Source organism: Leopardus geoffroyi, chromosome D4 (assembly GCF_018350155.1).
Source record: "Leopardus geoffroyi isolate Oge1 chromosome D4, O.geoffroyi_Oge1_pat1.0, whole genome shotgun sequence".
Lineage (NCBI taxonomy): Eukaryota > Metazoa > Chordata > Mammalia > Carnivora > Felidae > Leopardus > Leopardus geoffroyi.
In genome coordinates this window covers 68,485,062-68,508,748 of record NC_059342.1, presented here as the reverse complement: position 1 = coordinate 68,508,748, position 23,687 = coordinate 68,485,062, and the positions used below count along the sequence as shown (strand labels likewise).

Genomic DNA, 23,687 nt, shown 5'->3' with positions numbered 1-23,687 from the left:
GAGGAGCCTGCTTGGGATTTTCTCCTTCTCTCTCTGAGCCTCTCCTACTCGCGCATGCTCTCTTTCAAAACTAATAAATAAACTTTAAAAAATTAAAAGAAATAAAAACAAAAAGCATATGAAGAGGATCAATAGTGTTCAGAAAAGTAGAGTTGCTATAGAGAATGTGCCAGATACCTTTCATTCCTTTTCCTCCCATCATTCTTTCTTCCCTCTTCTTTCCTCAGCAATTGGCTCCAAGAAGGCTGACCTATGTGGACTACCACAACTGACTTCCTGGGGAGTCCCTGCAGGAGATAGGAGTGAGCAAAGAGAGTGAAGTTAGGGAATTTATTCTTTGTGGTTGGTAGTGCTCTTTATTACAAGGTCATTGCTTCTGTAGGGTGGCCCTCCAGGGGGCAGAAAGGTACCCAGTAGGTCACTGGGATTGGTAAATGGGACCACTTCCCTACCTTGGTTCCTGGACCCAAATAGTCTTCCTACTGGGGAAACAGTGCCCTATAGGCTTCTCTGATTCAGTGTATAGATTGCATTCTGGAGGATGAAACCCTGTTCTTGCACAGTATTCCGTCTGAGATGTTACTTCAGTTGTACCATCAACAAGTCATTCTATTGCTCTCTCGGGTTGGCTCCTCTGCAGAGGGTGGTATATGAAAAGACCAATGGGTCCTATGATCATGAGATCACTCCTAGACCTCCAGTATGAAGTGGGTCACTGGTTGGATGCTATGATGCATGGAGGTCCCGTGTTTATGGATCAGGTGCTCTGTAAACTCCTGTACAGTGCTACAGGCTAAAGCTCTGCTGGCAGGAGATGTAAACGTATACCAAGAATAAATGTCTATTCTTATGAGAACAAATTGACCCCTGGTATGCACAGGGCCCAAGATAGTCAACTTGCCACCAACTGCCTGGTTGATCCTTCAGAGAATAGTACCATACCAAGAATTAAACACTAATCTTTCTGGCAGTTTGGATATTCAGAGGTGATGGTAGCTAGAACAGCCTTACTGCAAGGTCATGCCTAGTCTCCATCTCTGCCACCACAGTCACCCATTTATGTGCCCATCATGTTTCTACTCTTGCCTCCTAAAAGTCTATTTTAACTACAATACCCAGGTCAGTTCGTTTACACTCAAAACTCTGTAATGGCTCCCCACTTCCGTCAGTAAAATCCCAAGTCTTTACAATGCCCTTCCTCCTTCCTCCTCATTACTTTTCTGACTTTATTAGCTACATAATTCCCTGACTTCACTGTGTTCCCGCTGCACTGGCCCCCTTACTATCCCTTGAACTGGCCAGATCCACTCCCACCTGGGTCTTTTGTTCTCTCCCTGAAACACTCTTCTGTGGATAGATATCTACCCTCTCCTTCACCTACTACAATCTTTGTTCGAATTTCATCTTCTTAGTGAAACCTACCCTGTCCCTTTTATCATCTTATTTAATATGACATAATGATAATGCCCCACGCTTCCCCATCCAGCATTCCCCATGCCCCTTACTCTGCTTTCCTTTTTTTCCCTATTAAATTAACTGTTTTCTTACATGCAACTTTATCTGTTGTGTTTCTTGTGTAGTGTCTGTCTCCCCTGCTAGATGACAGGAATCTTTGTTTTGTCACTCACATTCTTTAAACATCAGGAAAAGTACCTGGAACAGAAAAAGAAGAAAATTGAGCCTCCCAGGAATAAAGGCAAATTAAAACAAAGGTGACACTTTTGTGTTAAAATTAACAATTAAGACTTAGTAACCTCCAAAAATATCAAAAGTATATGGGAAAAGTGTTTCCATAGTTTACTAGTGAGTTTACAATTTGTAACAACCTTTTGGAAAGCGCTTTAGCCATATAGGTGGTTTTTAACCTCTAGAATTTCAACTTTTATACACATTATCTCCAAAACTACTTTTCTCAGCTTAGCTATCTAACTATGACTTGAAAAGTTGATTTAACGGTGTAGTCAGCCAACCAGTGGGGCAAAGGCCTGGCATTCACATGTTTTATGTTTAAACAGTATTATTTACACAACCCAACATTCCTTTTTCTCATTTGAACTGATTTTCCCATTAGTTTTGCAAGACTAGAAAAACCGTTAGCAATAAATTGTGAAATAGATCTTTTGCTAAAGTTCAGTGTGTTTAAACAGTTTGGGTTCTTTTGTTTTCTCGTTTTTCCCAGCTCAACGTTGTTTTTTTCTCATTCAACAGGTTTTTTCATTTCTAGCTAAAGTTGATTTTAATTTATGATTTATTTCAAATATACCTGACTTGTCTTTGGAGCTAAAAATCAGAGCTGGCTTTTTGTTGAAATCATGTTTATTTGCTAATGAGTTTATTATCATTTATTCTCCAGTATTCATTGGGAAACAATTATATGCCAGGCCCTACACAGGTCTAGCGAGGCTCTGTCTCTGCCCTTAGGAGGTTACTGGGGGAAACAAACAAGTAACTGTGTAGAGTGCTGGGATTGGGGCAGGCTCCAGGAAGGCAGTGTGGCTTGATTGACTCTAGGTAGGGTGGGAAAGATGGGCACAGGAACTCAGTGTCTTTTCAGTTCCCTCTCTCTCTCTCTCTCTCTCTCTCTCTTTCACAGTTGGTTATCTGATCTGTATATTGGCCAAATGTTCTGAAAATTTTATGAGAACTAGAATATTGTTTTAAAGGAAACCATGAGTAAGTTAATATAATTCTACAAGCTTCTCTGAAGAAACTTTAAGCATTTAAAAAGCATGTTTTTTAAATCTTTCAATGGGAAGTGTGCATTCCTTTCTCCTGGACCCATGTTTATTATTTGTGGTTTTGTAATATATGCCTGCCTATGTTTTTGCAGAATTGTTGCACTGTATTAATTAAGAAGAGCCCCAGGACCCAAAGTGTTTGAAGTTCATATAGCAGTTGTCCCACTGATACCTCTTTTCTTGAGTATTTATTGTTACATGAAATTGGTTTTATAGTTTCTACCTTATATATAAACTAGCTATATATAAAATTATAAAGAATTAATAGAATTGACTACATAAAGATTTTATGATGTCATCATGCAGTAACAATGTGAACAGAATAAAAAGCATACAACCAACTGAAAAATATTTCCAACATGTGACAAATTTAATATCCTTAATGTATAAATTACTCACAAATTGGAAAACAAAGCATTATGATCCAATTAAGCAAAAGCATACAAGGTTTATACAGAAAATGCATGGGAAAATACAATTAATAGTGCTTATTATGTGCCAGGTGTTTTTCTAAATGCCTGCTAGATTTTAACCCTCATGTCAATTATGAGATGACCCTGATCAAGTTACTTAATCTTGCTGTGCTTCAGTTTTCCTCCTCTGTGCACATGTCTAAGAATTTTTCTATGAAAGATGCAAAGAAGTGAGGTTGCTGGGTCCTAGACGTTGTGTATTTTAAATTTAATAGACCCCACCAAAATTCTATCCAAATTGCTGTGTCAACGTATGTTCCTATCAACACTGTTTGAGATTACTAGTTCCCTGCCCCCAGCCAACACTTAACAGGCTCTGTTATTTTCTCTTTTTGCCATTGTGATGGGCAAATCACTTGTGCCTTTCATGAATTCAAATCCCGCTCATCCTTAAAAGTACATTTAATTCCCTGTTCTCTTCGAGTATTTCCTTTAACTGCTCAGTAAATTCTTTTTCTTTTTTTTTTTTTTAATGTTTATTCATTTTTGAGAGAGAGAGAGAGACAGAGACAGAGCACAAGTCGGGGGAGGGACAGAGAGAGACACACAGAATCTGAAGCAGGCTCCAGGCTCTGAGCTGTCAGCACATAGCCCCACATGGGGCTTGAACCCATGAGGCGTGAGATCGTGACCTGACCCTAAGTCGGATGGTCAACGGACTGAGCCAACCAGGCGCCCCAGTTAATTATTTTTCTTTCTTTTCAATTGCCTCAACACTTCGTCTACTCATTCAACAAATGTTTACTGAACATTTACTGTGTGTTCAAGTCACTGCAGATAAAGCAGTGAATAAATTAGGCAAAGATTTCTACCTTTATGGAGCTTACATTCTAAGGAGGAAAGCAGACAATAAAAATAAAGTTAAATTTATAGAATATTAGATGGTGATAAGGACAAATAAAGCAGATGCGGGGAGGCGGGTAAGAAGAATCAGGGTGGAAATAGGATTGAAATCTTAGATACCATGTCTGAAGAAAACCCTAGGGAAAGGTTACTTGTGCCTTTTTAGCATTTACCACTTTCTATTCTATGTTTATTTTTTTTATTGTGGTAAAATATGCAAAACAAAATTTACCATTTTAACCATTTTTAAATGTACAGTTCAGAGACATTAGGCACATTCACATTGTGTGCAACCATCTTCACCATCTATCTCCAGAACCTTTTCATTTTCCCAAATGGAAACTCTGCCCAGTAACCAACTCTCCATCCCTTCCCTTCGCAGTCCCTGGAACCACCCTTCTACTTTGTGCTTCTATGACTTTGACTACTCTCGGTATATAATATCAATGGGATCGTACAATATTTGTCCTTTTGTGTCTCGTTTATTTCATTTAGCATAATTTCTTCAAAGCTCACCAGAATTTCCTTCCTTTTCAAGGCTGAAAAATATTCCTTTGTAGGTATATACCGTATTTTGTTTTTCCATTCATCTGATGGACATTTGCTTTCTTTTCTACCTTTTGGCTATTGTGAATAATGCTGCTGTGAACATGGATGTACAAATATCTATTCAAATCTCTGCTTTGAATCCTTTTGGGTATATAACCAGAAGTAGAATTACTGGGTGAAGTGATATTTTTATGTTGAATTTTTTGAAGAACGGCCATACCGTTTTCTGTGGTGGCTGCACCATTTTACATTTCTGCCAGCCATGCGCAAGGGTTTCAATTGTTCCACATCCTTGCCAACACTTGTTTTTTTTCTGTTTCATTTTGTTTCTGTTTTGTTTTGTTTGTTTTAATAATAACCATTCTAACAGGTGTGAGGTGGTATCACATTGTGGTTTTGATATGCATTTCCTTAATGATTAGTGATGAGTGTCTTTTCATTGCTTCATGGCCATTCACATATCTTCTTTGGAGAAATATCTATTCAATTCCTTTGCCCATTTTTGAATTGGGGTGTTTTTTGTTGTCAACAGCAATATATAGGAGTTCTTTATGTATTCTGGATGTTAATCCTTTATCAGATAAGTGATCTGGAAATATTTTCTCCTGTGAGTTGCCTTTTAGTTCTATTAACAGTGTCTGTCTTAGTCTATTCAGGCCACTATGACAAAATACTGCAAACTAGGTAGTTCATAAACAACGGAAATTTATTTCTCACAGTTCTGGAGGCTGGGGAGTCCAAGATCAAGGTGCTGGCAGATTCAGTGGATGGTGAGAGCCCTCTTCCTGGTACATAGATGGCCAGCCGTCTTTCTGTAGTGTCCTTACATGGCAGTAGGGATGAGGGCTGTCTCTGGAGTCCCTTTTATAATCAGGACAGTAATCTCATTCATGAGGGCTCTGCCTTGATGATCTCATCATATCCCAGAGGCCCCACCTCCTAATACAATCACCTTGGGGGTCAGGATTTCAACATGTGAATTTTGAGGGAACGCAAACATTTAGATCATACCAGTGTACTTTGATGCACAAAACTCTCATTTTCATGCAGTCCAGTGTATTTTTCCTTTTGTAGCTTGTGCTCTTGGTGTCATGTCCAAGAAATCATCATCACATCCAGTGTCATGAAGGCTTCCCCTATGTGTTCTTCCAGAAGTTTTGTAGTTTTGGATCTTATGTTTAGGTCTTTGATCCATTTTGAGTCTCATTTGCATACGGTGTTATAGAGGGGCCAATTTCCTTCTTTTGCATGTGGATACTAGATGTTCATTTTTATTACATTTGATAATTTTCTATATTGCAAGGTCCCTTGAAGACAGCACTGTGTCTTATAATTGTTTATATCCCTTACATACCATGTATTTAATAAGAGCTCAATATGCTTTAAAAAAATATATGCTTTGTGGTTACTGACTATTGAATTGAATTGAAAATATTACCGTGCATCTTAATTGTAAGACCAGTTCATAATAGGCATTTTAAAAATGTTTTTTTTTTAATTACGGAATTTAATATATTCTTATTCTAAGGGATTTCATTCTCAAAGAAAAATTACTTTTTCAATTGATGGGATTGGAGAATGAGGATTATTGTAAATGTATTACATAATACATACATTTATAGAGAGAGAGATAGAGAATAATATAAATACCAAAAAATAAAGTACATAGCCATTTTCAAAGCAAATACTCAACTTCTACTTTGAATATGGTGAATTAAAATGAAGAATACTTTTTTTTCACTTCTCCAAATCTTTTTGAAATAATACAATCAAAAGAAAAGCCATAAGGGATAAGCACTGGGTGTTGTATGAAAACCAATTTGACAATCCATTTCATATATTTAAAAAAAAAAAAAGAAAGAAAGAAAAGCCATAAGAACTCTGGGAAACCAAAAAGGGTGATGTAATAGTTGCACAGAAATGTTCCCAGTGAACTAGGCTTGTTGGCACTCATGTGCTTGTATAGTCCCTGCCATATCAAAGCTGGACTTTAACCAGTACATCAGTGAGAGTAATGCTGTGCCATTTGGATCTAAGCCTTTAAAAGTTGTGTCAGCTTCCTCTTTTACACTTATAGGGAAGGAAAAGAGCTTTTTTCCTCTATCCATCTTAGGGTTGTTGGCTGGGCCCTTGCAGATTAGACCAACTAAAGACAAATTCACAAGAGAAAAACAAAAGAATTTTATTAACATATACGTTGCACATACATGTAGGAGAACTCGGTGATAAATAACTCAAAGAGGTGGTTAGAACTTGGGCTTATATGGCATCTTAGCAAAGCACAGTAAATTCATAGAGAAGTGACAGGATAAAGGAAAAGGGCTGTAGGCTTCTAGGGGTGACCAACTGTGGGAAGGTAAATATTTGGGGGAAACTAATGGAGTATGGTTTGTTCGTGGAGGTCCATCTCAGTGTTGGCTTTCTGTCCTTTTCATGGCTATAAAACTTCCCTGGGAGAGGTGAGTTATGGCAGTCCTCATTTCTCAGAAGTTCCTGCTTTTAGTTAGATAAGGGAAGCTCCAGGTAGGCTTCTTTCTGCCTCTGTCAGTTTTGCCTCCAGCTCATAATAATCCTTATGCCAAAGTGGTGTATTTTGGAGTGGCATATTCTGGTCCCCTACACACTCTTGGAAGCTGGCAATACGTGAAACGGTCTTTAAGATTTTTTTATAATTTTGGGGGGTGCCTGGGTGGCTCAGTTGGTTAAGCATCTGACTTCAGCTCAGGTCATGATCTGGTGGTTCATGGGTTTGAGCCCTGCATCAGGCTCTCTGCTGTCAGCTCAGAGCCTGGAGCCCGCTTCAGATTCTGTGTCTTCCCCTGTCTCTGTCCCTTCCCTGCTTGTTCTCTCTCTCCCTCAAAAATAAATGAATAAACTTAAAAAAATTTTTTAAATAATTTTTGACAGAATAACTCTATTTCTGGGTATTTGTCCTAGGGAAATATTCAGAAAAAAGAACTCCCTTTTGTAAGTTAGATGTACATATCATTATTAATTATAATAATAAAAACGGGAAGGTAGAAGTGGCCTTATTGTTGAATGCTAGGAGAGCATTCAACAAGGTACATTGTATATGAATGCTTAAGCATTATAAATCATGATTTTGGAGCATATTTACTGATAGAATAAAATGCCACTCATTCATGTATTCATTCATTCTGCAAATATATGTGAATAACGTGTGTCAGATACTATTATAGATACTGGCTTTTCATAGTGAGCAGAACTCTCTCATGGAATAACTACTATCCTGGAACACTCAGTCAGGAAGGGACAAAAAATAGGCAAACAAATATGTAAGGTGGTGATAAATACAAAAAGAAAGATGAAAATCAGATAAGAGGAGAGTTAATATTATTAAAATATGATACAATGATGCAATGTTAGGAGATGTTTATATAGTATAATCCCAGTTTTATAAATAAATAAACAACAACCATTACCACCACCATGATAAATACATGTACATAGGGGCACCTGGATGGCTCTGTCAGTTAAGCGTCTGACTCTTGGTTTCAGCTCACGTCATGATCTTGCGATTCATGAGTTTGAGCTCCACGTTGGGCTCTGTGCTGACAGTGCAGAGCCTGCTTGGGATTCCCTCTCTGTCCCTCTCTCTGCCCCTTCCCAGCTCGCACTGACTTATCTCTCTCAAAATAAATAAAATTTTAAAAAATTAAAAAAAAATTAAAAAATACGTGTACATAAAGATAGAATAATGACTTGAAGAAAAAAATTCGAATATTCACAGTGGTGAGCCCAGAGTGGTAGAATAACTGGTAATTTTTTTTATATGTTCCCACTTTCCAAAATGTCAGTAATGAACATTTATTTAGACTCAGAAAACCACAACACAAATCATTGAAAATTCCATTGAATTAGGTTTAGAATGAAAAATTAATTTACAGATGCTTATTGTTAAGTTCAATTGCTTAAAAGAACATAACATTTGTCAGAACCCTTAAAATGTACGACACATAATGAACCCTGACTTATGCTATGAACTTTGAGTAATAACGATGTGTCAGCATAGCATCATTGAACATAACAAATAAACAGCTGAGGTACAGAATGTCCATAGTGGGAACGTTGTGTTGGTGGGGAGGATAGGGGATATATGGGAACTCTCTGTACTTCCTACTTCATTTTGCTGTGTGCCTAAAACTGCTCTAAAAGAATAAAGTTTATTAATTAGAAAAAAAGAACGTAACAGCCATAATGATGTCAGGCATAGGTATTCTTTAAAGAGGAACTTTTGGAAATACCCTTTATCTCAGTAAATTTGGCACACATCACATTTCTGTTTCTCACAATTCAAGAAGCACAATTTTTCCGTATCACGTGGTAAGCACATCCATTTATAAGGGGCAAGTCAATATTTACCAAGGTCACCAAACTGTAACTACAAAACCAATGCCTATTTATTATTTAGAATGAGAAAGAGTGCTGTCACACGAGCTGGAATACATTTTTTCTGTGAAGGCATGGAAAAATGCCTTATTATCAGAATGTTGCCTGGAGAGCCTGAAGTTAGAGGAAGTAGTAGCCAGTTGTATGATTTGATTATCAAATAAAGTGTTTTTCAAAGTGTAGGTCCGTGAGTAGTTCCTGCTCAGATTCATCAAGGGGGGGAGGGTGCCTAGGTGGCTCAGTCGGTTGAGTGTCTGCCTTTGACTCAGGTCATGATCGACTCAGGTTTGAGCCCCACGTTGGGCTCTGTGCTGACAGCTCAGAACCTGGAGAGTGTTTTGGATTCTGTGTATCCCTCTCTGCCCCTCCCTCCCTCAAAAATAAATAAACATTAAGAAAAACCTTACCAAGGGTATTTATTAAATGCAGGTTCCTAGGCACTAACGTAGATTTACCTTGCCATAATTTCCAGGTATGGACCCAGAAACTACATTTTTAAAAAATTTTTTGTAATGTTTATTTGTGTGTGTGTGTGTGTGTGTGTGTGTGTGTGTGAGAGAGAGAGAGAGAGAGAGAGAGAGAGAGAGAGACAGAGTCCAAAGCAGGCTCCTTAGCTGTCAGCACAGAGCCCAACGTGGGGCTCAGACTCATGAACCATGAGATCATGACCTGAGCTGAAGTCGAATGCGTAACCTACTGAGCCCCCAGGCACTCCAGAAACTTCATTTTTAACAAGCACCCACAGTGATACTTATGTGCATGGAAGTTTGTAAACCACTGGTACTTGGACAAAAGGTAGTGATGCCATTTCTTCACAATCTGGAAAACTTTGCCAATGGGAAATTAACAACTCACGGGCATTGGTGAAACTTGCTTTTCCCTAAGTCCACTTCAAGAGCACTGCTAAATTTTAAGTTCTGAGCCTCTAGTTTTCTTTGATTCCTTGACCGTGTTAACTTCATTTAATTACTGTCAAGTCATCATAGAAAAATCATTCTTTTTTCTCTTCATCTCACTACCCAGATTATATTCTTTTTATGTATTCTATACAGGGGTAATTACATACAGTGACAATTTGATGAGTTTTGACAAATGCATATATCCATGTAATCAACATTCCAGTTGAAAAATAGAATATGCCATCATCCTAGCAAGTTCACTAGGGTCCCTTTCCATCTTATCCTTGCACCATCTATCTTGGCAACCACTATTACAATTTATAGCCTCACAGATCAGTTTTGCCTCTTCTTGAACTTCATAAAATGGTGTATTGAGGGGTGCCAGTTGGTTAAGCACCTGACTCGATTTCAGCTCAGGTCATGGTCTCACGGTTTGTGAGATTGAACCCCATGTTGGGCTCCATGCTGACAGTTTGGAGCCTGCTTGGGATTCCCTCTCTCCCTTTCTTTCTGCCCCTTCCCCCACTTGTGTGTACGCTCTCTCGCTCAAAATAAATAAGCTTAAAGAAATGGTGTATTGATTATGAGCTAACTCCATAGTTATTATAAAAGATGACACTCATTTTTGCAAGTCCTTTCAAGAGAAACCACTCTAGGCAAGTTTTAAGAAACTCTAAATATTTCAGTTTTCATTGGTAAAGGTGGAGTACCTTAATTAAGATTCCTTGGCCTACAGAAATAAACAGGATCCTGCTGAGGACTATCCTTCTGTAGCTAGTTAGTGTTACGCCTTCAATTAGATGTTTCTGGTTTTATTAATTAATTTACTTACGTAACTTACTTACTTACAGTGGCAGGGGGAGAGGGAGAATCTTAAGCAGGCTCTGCACCCAGAAGGAAGCCCAACTCAGGGCTCAAGCTCACAGTGGTGAAATCATGACCTGAACCATAATCAAGAGTTGGACACTTAACCAACTGAGCCACCCAGGGGCCCCTCGATGTATCCAGTTTTAAAACTCTGATAGTAAAAGAGAGAATGCACCTGGAGGAAATTCTTCTGACCAAAAAGAATGATATCTTGTAGCTTCTGCAATAATTTGAAGATCAACTTGCTGAAATACCGTTAGTAATAGTAAGAAGAAAGTTTGCAGACGGGCAAATGTATGCCATTTGATCCACAGACTGTGGACCACCTCGTCTGGTCTCAGATTAGATTCCCAAAGGGATCAGTAACATTTTCCCCAGACTTGGATTTCACCATACTCATACACTTGTGTTTTCAGCCTCAAATCACAGTGCTAATCAGAGCCTAAACGAACGTAACATCATTTGAGAAACAATACAACCTTTCTGCCATCCCTCATCATAATTCCTTTGGTCCCATAACACTATTCTCTGGTCCTTACCATTTTTGCATGCTTTGTGCTTTGATTCTTCTAGGATTTTAACATTCCTGCTATTTGTGTGGTTCCAGGTCAGTCTTGTAGCGTTACCATTTGCCTCCATGTTTCTAAATATTTAATCTGTATCGTAGCTTAAAGAGTTCTATGCCATCACTTTGATTTTTTTTTAAGAATCTCCCCACCTTTTTTCTCCTCACTGGAATTGCCCAGGGTCATGTTTCTGAGCACTTCCTGGTTTTGTCTTCTTTTGAAAACTTGTGGAATTATGCCTATATTAAAAAAAAAAAAAAAGTGTTGAAGTCTAGCTTCCTAAAATCCTCTGTACACATTTTATCCAGCTCAGTCTTGCCCCACTTTGAAGATGATGTGGCCACATTTTTCCAGGTTCCCATCCCTTCCATTCCGATGAATGGCTTCTTCCCATTGGTTGGAATCCGAGCACAATTATTTCTATTCTTTCCTATACCCTGTAGGACATGAAATTGTAGGAAGGAAAGTGAAAAACTCTGCTTTTATCTGAATCAAGGGTCCAAATGTTATCTCCACTGTGTGTGCTCTGCCAGTTTTGTGGATTTCCTCCATGTGGCTCAGCTCTGCTTCCATGAAAATGTCACTTCTGTCCCTCTCTTCTTTCATCTTCATCCAAGTGTTCAGGGAGTCCTCTGAATCTATTGTTGTCACAGCCTACAGTGCTGCCCCATCTACTTCCAACAGGTCTTTGTGCTCAGCACACCCTTCTATCACTGTGTTCCCATGGATCTGTTCCATCTCGCCAACTCTCAGTGGTATCCGTGAGGTCTTGTTGGTTGCCCTGGGCCTTAATATCAAAGTTGCTGTTTGCTTATGTATGTTCTGTGCATGATATCTGGACATCTGCTACCTAAATTTTGTTTCTGATGTCCTTCCTGATTGTTTTCGTATTGAATCACTCGGCACCTCCCTCACTGTTGAAATTCTTCCCAGCCCTCCTTAATGTCACTCATGGAAACACATTTCAGTTTTATCTAGGTGTTTTTTCTCCCTTCCCATCTGTTTTCCATTTACAGCCCTTTTGGCCAGATGAATTGGTATCTGACTAAACACATTCTTTTCAGTCTTTGAAAAATTCTCTTCATTCTTAGTCAAATATCCATCATTCCTACATTTGAAGCTATTGCCCTGAAATAAAAATTTGTGCCAAGTGTGTACCTCGTCATTTACTTTTCATGTCATATTTTTGTTCTAAACATTTGTGCCTAAGTCTTTTATATCCCAAATTTCACATCATCTTGAGATGCTTCCATACTCTATTTTGATGGGCTTTCATTTCCCTGTAACTTGGCAGTTGATGACTTTGACCAGCCTCAGGAGGCTCTGCCATGGGCCAGATTTATACTCCATGAAGATAACACCCTGTCTTCCATGACTTGATTGGGTCAATTCACAGACATTACCATATTCCTTATAAGGAGGCCTCCAAGTCCCAGTGCTTGACTTTTCCTCCATAGCTTTACCATTTCATGTGTCCTCTTCCTCTGTAGGAAAGGATTATTAGAAGTGGTGTAGTATAGTAGAAAAGAACCTTGCTGTTACTTGTTTCTTGGTAGCTAAAGAAGACAAATAAGGGACCTCTACAAGCCTGAGGTTCTTTATCCTTCAAGTGGGGATAGATTACTGACCCAACAGAGTTGTGTTGTTTAATAAGACACTATGTATGAAGCCACTTTGTAAGCTAAAAGTAACATAGACATAGGTTTTAAGAATAATCATTGCATTATTTAGTTTTCCTCCATCATGCAGAGCACATGGAGCATGCATGACAAGTTGCTCAACATTTGCCCCAGCCCTATATTAACTCATTTATTGAATGTCTCCTGGAAGCCAGATCCTCTGTAAGAAGCAACAAGGCAAGTGCACAAAACTTGGTGGTGGAGTACGTGGCCAGGAAGAATTGGAATTTGGGAGCATTTCCTTTCCCCAGAAGATTAAATGGGCATTGTGATAGCCTGTACACTTCCTACAGTCATCTGCGCCATGCCTTGTTCTTTGGATTTGAACACTTCAACAGATGTTTTGGGGCATCCAGAGGTCCTCTAGTAATGTGCAAAAATCTGCTTATTTTCTAGAACCCTGGACCTCTAGCTTATTCAGGATCCACCCTAAGCTAACTTCATCTGGGATCTTGCCACAGTACACACGCCTCTCCACCTTGACCATGATGGGACAGCATAGTTCTCTAGTGAGTTTGTAGGACAATCATAATAACAACTAACCATGATAGTAACAACTACAATTCACACGTATTGAATATCTACCTTGTGTCACATACTCTGCTAGGCTCTATATACATCAGTGCTTTTCAGCCATTAAAAAAATTGTCGCTCCCCTAAGGAGACTTTTTAGACATGTTTTTCTTGATATCCCTTCTATGACACGTTAATACCATAGATGTACTGTGTATTTGTTAGGTACTGCATGTAGATAGGTATTTTCTGTGATTTATGTTTAAAGAGAACCCCCAAGAACCAATTTTCACCCTCTTGAGGGTGGTATTACCGCCATTGAGAATGTGTGTGTGTGTGTGTGTGTGTGTGTGTATGTGTGTGTGTGTGTGTGTGTGTGTGTGTATTCCCCTGCTTTTCTCAATCATTCCTCAAGTAATTTTTAAACTGTTTGCTCAATCCCTGAACCTATTACACAACTATTGACTCCAGGGAAAGAAACCTTAATTTGGAAGTAACAGCAAACATTCCATTTAAGGAAAGGCTGCATTTTCCACATAGAGCCCACCCCAGGTCAAGCCTGGACAGACCCCAGCTTGATGAAGTCTTATGGTCTCTCTCACACATGATTTTCTTTGTGACTTCTTCCCCAGGACCTTGAATAGATGCTGGACATTCCTCATCAGAAACCTGAGGAGGATACTAAAAAGACAGCCACAATTTTCCTTCTGCTTGCTGCCAAAGTCCTTGAGACCAGCTGTTGGGGTAAGATTTTCTAGGATTTTACATACATATATATATATATATATATATATATATATATATATACATATATATATATATATATACACACACACACACATATATACATACCTACATACATACATATACACACAAATACTGCAATCTGAGGTTTCAAATGCCGTCTTAGTTTTCTGTGTCAAAGGGCTAGAAAATGTGGAAATGAGGGAAGGTAGTAGAAGGATGGGTGAAGGAGAGAAGGAGAGAGAGAGAAAAGGAAGACAAAGTATCATGGAAGGAGCAAGGGCTTTGCAATCAGACAACCAGCTTGGTCACTTTGTGACCTTGGGAGAAAGTTACTTAAACACTCTAGGTCAGTAAATGACTTGTTCTTCCGGGTCTATCTTTGTACTCACAACATCTGGCATGTAAAAGGTGCCCAATTGTGTGTCAGTATTATTATTATCACATACACATGTTGGTAATAAAAGGAATTGGAATCAAATAAATTTGCCATTCAAGTTTTCAAATCTTAGAAAAGGCTTATGCGTACCAATACACATGGGCGCAGCCATGAGGCATTCTGGGACTCCAGGAGCAAAAGCTGATGGGAAAGGACCCCCATTCAATTTTTGAACCAGGAGAAATAAGACAAGGGAGTCATCAGTGGAGGTCAATTCATGGCCCTCATTACTGATCAATGCCGCTTTATAGAGCTGAGCTTCTATCTGTGAGCAGATGGGATTCTCACACCAAACTCCAGCAGTTGACCAACTTACTCATCACCCTGAGGCCACACCAGAACATGGCAGTCTTCCCCTTGTGCAGAAAGATGCCTTCTGTGGATATTCCCTAAGAAAAGGAACAGAAGCAAGAGGCCACGTGTGACTTCTTTCTCCTTCTGAACTCACCAAGCAGGCTAAGTCAGTTCACCTCCCAGGGTGGGAGTGGGGGCAATGTGTAAAGGAACCGAAGAGGCCGGGTGTGTTATGCCAGTGGATGTCCTTCAACCTGGACAAGATGAAACAAGAGAGGGTTGGATGTGAGATTCCCACCTTCTATTGGATCATAGTTAGTAATGGGAGGTAACAGAACTGGCAGCATTTAATCAGTCCATAGAACTGGCCCTGAGTGGGAGGAAAGGCTACTGCAGTATGCTTCAAAATGGTTAACAATTAGCTCTCTGGGGAAAAAACAAAATGATATCCATTTATAAGTTTTACTGATACAAAGGTTGTGTAGCACACAATTTATATGTAATAATAAAACATACAATCTCCTTTAAATTCCATATAGCCGATTGATTCTCACTAAATGTTTTCACTGATTGTTGCTGAACTCTTGTATCCATAGCCAACCTGTGGTTACAGTTCAACCATGATTTGATAAGTGGAGTAATTTCCACCATCCAGATAACAAAAGATGTAAATAACTCACAAGCACAGGCAATAGTAAAATGTAGTAAGATTATTGAGAAGTGATGAGTTTGTGTATTTATGACCTTTGCTTTTAATGTAAATTAATTGTATGTTTATATAATTTAAATTTTAATAATGGCTGTGTTTAACAGTCCAACTTGTAAAATGCCTGAAAACTTATCAGTCAGCACACCACTGAGGGATATCCCATAATCCGAATTATGTTCAGCCCCCACCTGAGGAGAACAGCATCCACCAGGGGGCAGTGTGGCTCCAGGTGGTCCCTTATGCAGGGAGCCAGCCCGCAGGCTGCAGTTACTAGAGGAATAGTCAGAAGGTTGAGACTTAGGGCTTCTCTCTGGGTGTTGACCCAGGAACAATCTGGAGACCAAAACACATGACCTGAAATGCTACTGGAGAAGGGGTCAGGGGACAATCCACCTGCTCCCTGCACCCATGTGGCAACAGGACAGGGCAGTAAGGCCCATTGCAGACCCCGCTCTCTGGTGATGTGAAGATGTACTCTGGACAGAAGATGTTCTCGGGCTCAGGAGCTTGACTGAGACAGAATTTAATTACCTAAAATTGGGTTCAGGGCCTGTAGTTGAGAGAGCCAGGGAGGGGAGATCAACACTAGAAGCAAAGCAGAATTTCCTAGTCAGCTAAAGAATGTGGAGCCTTGGGGGACACAAGCAGAATCATAAAAATCCAATTTCCAAACTGCTTTCTTCCCTGCACACAGGAGCTGTAGTTTAGTTTTTAAAAGTAGGAGCAAGTTATGTAGCGTAACGTGCTATTCAACAGAGGCTCTATACTGATAAATACTTCATATTTAATTTATCCTAATTCCATTTTGTATGCTTACAGTCACTTTCTAAAAGCCCCACTTGAGTCTTAAATGCCTCTTGTAGGACTTTGAAAGTGTAGTTTCTTGGTGACTTAACTTTTCCGTATCCAAAGTAAATCTAGCCACCCTAACAGAGCAAAAGCAAAACTAGTACCTGGAAAAATCACATTTTCTTACTAATGTAGGCAAAATTGTCCCTAGAATAATAAGCAATCCAAATCATTTATATAAAGTTTTTGTTTTTTCTCTATACTCACCTGTTAGGAAATTGCTTCCTTATTTTGTTTATTAAGATCTAGCTTTGTAAGTCCAGGATTTCAAAAGAGTTGTGTTTATCTCTTTGCTTGCTTCAGGCATGAATTGCTCCCAGGCCACGGGAAAAAAGTGAGTTCATAACTGATATAAGGGCTTTAGATTAATAGAAGATCAACAATTTTGGTTTGAGAGAATAATGTCTTACATTGTTATTTTTAACAGTTTATGAACAATTATATTCAGTTACATATTAGAAACAGTGGGAAAACAGAAAATTTTGGGTGATCGATGTCTATCACAAAGTAGTTCAAGTTGTTAAATTATTTATTCCAAAAAGTATGTTATGTCTGTGTTAAAAAGCTAAGTCATGTTTCAGTGTAGAAGAGTAAGAGAAAAGATATCTAAAATAAACTAAGGCATAGGATCACAGAATATATCCTGTTTTATAACTTAAAATATTTTTTATAATGCATAGTTTTAAATATGTGCATAACTAGAGAGTAGAGTATAATGAACCCTCAAACTTTGTGACTCTTGTTTCATCTATAGCTTTACAACACCATTGATATAACATTTCATCTCTGAATACAAAACTTAATAAGTAATAATATACTATTATCACATTTAAAAAATCATCATAAAAATTTCCATGGTATCATTCAATATATGGTCATTGTTTAATTTCCTCAACTTTTGTGTATGTGTGTGTGTGCACACTTGAATTTATAAAGATGATACAATATATTGCAGTTGGTTAACATGTCTCTTAAGTGTCTTTTCATCTGTAGGTTGTCCTGTCATTTCTTTTGTTTTTACAATTTATTTTTTAAAGAAAACATTTTTGTTACTATTAAAATCACAAATATTTACCCATCATTCTTTAAGGCTTCATAATATTCCATTGTGTGGGTGTTCCATGATTTATTTACACAGTCTTCTATTGTTGGATAATTGTGTTCAATGTTTTCCTAATACTCAATCTATTGTGAACAACACCCTAATACATACATCTTTGGAGACCTGCTTGATTATTGAAGAAAAATTGATAGATACAGAATTCCTGGTTGAAAGAATCAGTCTCTCTTTCTCTTCCAATGCTTTTTCCAATGGTTTGCTTTACTTCTAAAGTAAAGGTATGAACTTGCTTTTGAATTTGATTTAAATTCAAACTCTCCAAAAATGGAGGATTCCTGCAATAAATATTGAAACCATTTCTTTCTATACTGGTAGGGTTCAGGTAAACAGAGTCTTTCATTATAGATGGGTCAGGAAGAGGTTCATTGCAAGATGACTATACAGGTTAGTCTATGACAGGTTAGTCTATGACTATACAGGTTAGTCAAAAAGCTGGTTAAACTGGAAGGTGTCATATGTCCTCAGTGACCCACCCCTCTGGCTTGATGAGTCACTTTAATTTGAACTAAAGATGTCACCCTCTTTCATAAGATTGATGAAAAACCCTGAGCATGTCAATAGAATGCCTTGGAAAATGTGTTCATTCCTTCTTTGATTAGCTGTACTTTTACTGTGAGGTTACAAGAAAGTCTAGTCTCCAGTAGGGAATGTGAGTAGTTGTTATTGCCACAGGATAAGATTCCTAACTTCCTTTGAAAGCTCTCAGGAATTCAGCGTGGGGTCGGATGAATGGGAAGGGGATGGGGGTAAAGATAAACAAGATCAGCCGTGAACTGACAATTATTGAAGCTGGGTGATGGGTACATGGTAATTCATTCTACTATTTTCCCTAATTTGGAGTATGTGTGAAAATTCACGTCCATAATAAAAATTTAGAAGATCTCCCAGAGCAATATGGCCAGTCCATGGCCTATGCCCCTGGGTGGTTCTTTGGGGCTCCAAGTACAGCCCTTGAAGCAAACGTGAATAAGATTTCATGATAAATTATTGTAATGGGGGTGTTTTTAAAGTAATAACAGGTCCTTGGAGAGATTTCAAATGATATTCCATGCAAGCGTGTGCTACCATTCACTTTTATTTCATGCAATAAATGAATCATATAGGAATATTTTACAAGGGAAATTATTGTAGCGCCTCATCAATGACACTGGAGGGTTCCGCCTTATATCCTCTGTCAAGGAGACCACTCTTACAGAGTAGTCTTTAAAAAAACCTTCACAATCAGGAAATTTCACTTTCTATACAATCTGGTTTATAAAAGGTACTGAAAATACCTATGGTGTACCAAATTGGGATTCATGAGATAACACAGAATTTTTTTTCTTTTAAACTTCTTCAGAAAGTCAGGCGCATCCAACGACCTCATACACAGTAGGCCATCACCTAGAGTGGCTCTGGAAAATCAGGTGTCTAAAATTTTAATTGTAGAATGAATCCCATGTTCTGATGGAATATATTGTAGATATAAAGAATGCTTACAGGGGTGGTCTGGGTGGTTCAGTCAGTTAAGCGTCCAACTAGATCTTGGCTCAGGTCATGATCTCACAGTTCATGGGATCTATCCCTGCATCAGGCTCTGTACTGATGGCAAAGGGTCTTCTTTGGATTCTCTCTGTCCCTCTCTCTCTGCCCCTGCCCTACTCGGGCTTTCTCTCTCTCTCTCTCTCTCTCTCTCTCTCTCTCTCTCTCTCTGTGTCTCAAAATAAATAAATAAAACTTTAAAAAAAAAAGAATGCTTGTTTAGTTATATAGGTATTTGATCTATTAGATGCCTCCTCTTAATAGGCTAAGGACTAGGTGTTGAAAGTGCAAAGTGAAATCACTTAACCAGCCTCAGTGGTGATTCTCTGACATACAGAGAAGAGGGGCTATTTCATTTTATGAGTCAGCAACCACTAGCAAGCAGATGGCTAATTTTTTCTTCCCCTATACCCTGACAATGAAACAAGAAAGCTGTAACCCTTATCTTGATTATAAAAGACCTCGTTTCATAAAATAAAGATTCTATCCCTTCAAGGGATTCTTCATTTTACACATAAGGAAACAAAGGATGAATGACGCTTATAAACTCAAGGTTAGATTGAAATCATAGTTTGTTCTGATTTGATTACATCAAATGGCAAAATCCAAAACTTGTCTGGTGACTTCCTTCATAAAATAAGAGAACGTTTTATATTCTCTGTGAAAAAATGGGTTGCATTCTGTCTGCCACCAACACCGGCTTGCTTCTCACTAATACCAAAGTACACAGTATCATTTCTATTTAGTTTGTCTAGGACTGAGGTATAATACAATGGCTTGTATCAGCTCATGAGAGCCTGTCTACACGTCTCTTCCCAACTCCATGTTCTGTAACATCATGTGGATGGCTTGAAATCAGGCATGGTGGGAGTATCTACACCACAGAAACTGGCAAACACTCCAACCGGGACTTTTTTTTTTAACTGGGAGAGCCAGTTTGCCAGTATACCACTTGTTATACTACAGATGCTTAATAGCCAAGGCTCTAATATTTACGGTTTCAGCCTATTTCCAAATGACCATCGTCACATTCTGACAGCGCACTCATCAAATCTGAAGTCCTCAATATAGTCTGGCCTTTGTCCATGTTTGGAGCTTCATCTCATGTCATCCTTTTTGCATGCTCACCTTTCTGCAGACCCGCAGACATGCCTTCATTCCTTTGAAAACTCCTTGCTCCTTCCCCACACAGTTTTCTCCGAGCTGCAACCCACCTGCTCCTAGGTAACACCTCCATGTCCTTCAGCACAGAGCTGAATTTCCACTTCCTCTGAGTAGCATTCCTGGACTCTATGTCTAGGTCAAGTATGAGAGTTGAAAGCCTTCCTCATACTCTGAACCTTAGTTTTGCATAACAGCCCTGTCTGTACCTCTGTACCCACTATGATTGTTTGATTCAGGACCACCTTCTTCACGGGGCAGTGGTCATCATGGGAGGTGGGGCTGTGTCTGGTTTTCCTGTGTGTGCTTTCCCTACTAACTAGAAAGTAGCGTAGGGCCTTTCAAACTATGTATTTAGAAAATAGTCCAAAGATTCTGAAAAATGTGGAGAATAATGCAATAGGCATCTGTGTACTTATCAACCAGCTTTAACCACAACATTTTGCCAGAATTGTTTTACGTTTTTTTCTTAAAGAACAGAAACATTGGTATTCTGACTAAACCCTTTGTGAATTCTTCTCAATCCCATCGCCATCTTTTCCTCCCTGGAGAAAACCCTGAATGTGAAGGTGTTGTGTATTCCTCCACTGTAAGAAGCCATAATTTGCCTGGGAAGGTCTCTGTGTATATTTAGAAAAGATATTACTCATCTTTGCCAGCATATGTGGTGGCTGGAAGTGAGCAAAAGACCCTTCCTCATGAGGATTTATGAATGGCATGCTTCTTAGAAAGGGAGTTGATGCCCTGTTTAGGTCAGGATTTCTCAATATGTAGTGTGAGTCAACCATTTTATACTGTTGGATGGCTTAAATTTCTTGCCTTTGATCAGTTGTTAGATTATAAAATTTTTAAAGGGTATAATTTTATAATTTGTTTGAAGTTGTCTAAGTTCTGATATCAGCTTGATTTGTAGATACTTTAAGCTCCATTAATATAAGATGACAAAGAGGGAGTGTTCAGTTGTGGTAAAGAGCATGAATGGCTGGAGTGAAGTCTTTCTGAACTCTATGATCCAGAGCAAGGCAGTCCCTGAGCAGTGTCGTGGCATCACTGGGGAACTTGTTGGAAATGCACATTCCTGGTTCCCACCCCAGAGCCCCTAAAGCAGAAATTCAAGGGTGGACCTCAGCAATCTGTTTTAATTAGCCTTCTAGTTGATTCTGGTGCCCACTAAAGTTTAACAACTGATCTAAAGCAACAAATTTAAACCCTTCAAGCTTCAGTTTATTTCTCTGTAAAATAGAAATAATAATATAATACTTAAGAGACAGGATCTCTGTGAGGATTAAAAATTAGTTAACATTTACTCAGCACATCTCCCAATGCCAGGCATTGTTCTTAGCACTTACCATATTTTATTTCACTTAATCCTGAAATTAACTTCATCACAAATAAAGATTAGAAAAGTACCTAGCACGTAGCAAGCCCTCAATAATTGTTACTATTATTACCTTTTTGAGTTGTAAAGATTAAATGAGATGATATAAATGCTTAGCACAACATCTAATGCATAGCAAGCATATTCATAACAGGTATTAACTATTTACACATAAAACTATTTATCTCAAAAGTAAACATTGTTTACATGGGTCTTTTTGAGAAGTGGGATCTAGTCTAAAATGATTACTGAAAGGGAATCTCCCACTGGAAAAAGAAGCCATTACAGAAAAAAATTTTTACAGATCACATTTCAACATTTCTTTTAGTGATTTGTCAAAAGTCAAGGAAGCCAAAGAGAGCTCTTTGAACTAATTGGGAGGGCCAAGAAGGTATTAACTACTCTCTAATTAAGCTGGTAATAGCTGCCCTCTATTGGTGAGATCAAAGACCAGAGAAACACTGCCTGGGAGGACTTTTGAAGACTGGCTGCTCTCGATGACAGCCTTGAAGTTTCGGACCCTACAAAGTAGCTCAGAGGGAGAGTTGCTCTGTCTGTGGGGGTCCAAGTGAAAGAAGGAGAAGGTCCAGGTGGATGGAGAACAGTTAAAGGTTTGTTAGGAAAGCGTTAGCTTAGATTTGGGCATTTGTATTTGTTTCAGAATCGTACTCTGAATTGTGTCTTCTAAAATAAAAAAGTAAAATTAAATAAATAAATAAATAAATAAATAAATAAATAAATAAATAAATAATAAAATAAACAAGTCACTAGCAGTAGTTGCTTTGCAGCTCAATGTAAAGAATTTCCACATGTTGGGAAGGGATTGGGGCAAAAGCACACTCTCCCTCGTCTACAGCTGTGAATGGGAAACCACACGGTCAAAGCCTTTCCTGTTCGCACTGTCATTCCCAAAGCTGACCTCTCCTTTGTACTCAGAACACCACTGGCTTCTCCTCTCATGACATCTGGTATGGGTGGAAGTGCTTGGGGTTTTTTTTGTTTTTTTTTTTGTTTTTTTTTTTTTTTGGTCTAGACCAGAACTGCCCAATAGTGGGAGCTACATTTGTTACTTTTTTTTAAGTAGACACTAAAATATAGTGAATAAGAAAAGATGGAATTAATTTCAATAATGTAGTTCATTGAAACCAAGATATCCTGAATATTATCACTTTGATATGTAATTAATATATGAGTATTAATGAGATATTTCACAATTTTGGGGGGGTACTAATTCTTTGAAATCCAGTGTGCATTTTACACCTACGGCACTTCATAATTTGGATTAGCCACATTTTCAGTGCTCAATAGCCACATGTGGCTAGGGGCTCCTGTATTGGATAGTGTGGGGCTAGAGCATGAGCAACTCAGAGGCAGTATCTAATCTATCCTTGTACCCGCAATGCTTTGTTCAGTGCCTGAAACATAAGTGCTGTTCCCTAGGTAAATATGGTATGTAGAATTCTAAGTTCACCTCCAGCGATCCTTGCCTTTGTATAATCTCTTCCTCTTTGAATGCGGGAAGAGCATATGAGTATGATGTGATATCAATTTATTGATTATGGTATGTTATATGGCAAAAGGGAGATTATTTGGGTGGACCTGCTCTAATCAGGTGAGTCCTTTAGGAGAGAGAAACATTCCTGCTGGCCTGGAAGAAAGCATACAGCTATGTAGTGACCTGCCAAAGGAAAGGATATGCTTCTAGAAACTGAGACACATCCCCAGCCAACCAACTAGAGAGAAATCAAGGACCTCAGTCCTATAACCACAAATAACTGAATTCTACCAGCAACTAGTGAGGCTGTAAGAACACCCTGAATCCCAGATGAGAACTGTACCTGACACTTTGACTTCGGCCTTGTGAGCCTCTGAGCAGAGAACCTAACCATGCTGTGCCCAGATTTCAGACCTACAGAACTGTGAGCTAGTACAGGG

At 38.7% G+C, this 23,687-nt stretch overlaps 1 long non-coding RNA gene across 1 annotated transcript in view; it reads left to right on the top strand.

The window, feature by feature from the left end:
• LOC123593719 overlaps positions 1 to 23,687 on the top strand; it is a 208,176-nt gene that overhangs the window by 4,103 nt on the left and 180,386 nt on the right. Inside the window, exon 2 of the long non-coding RNA XR_006710477.1 lies at positions 14,170 to 14,281. This is a non-coding gene — a long non-coding RNA (uncharacterized LOC123593719). The remainder of the gene's footprint in view (positions 1 to 14,169; positions 14,282 to 23,687) is intronic.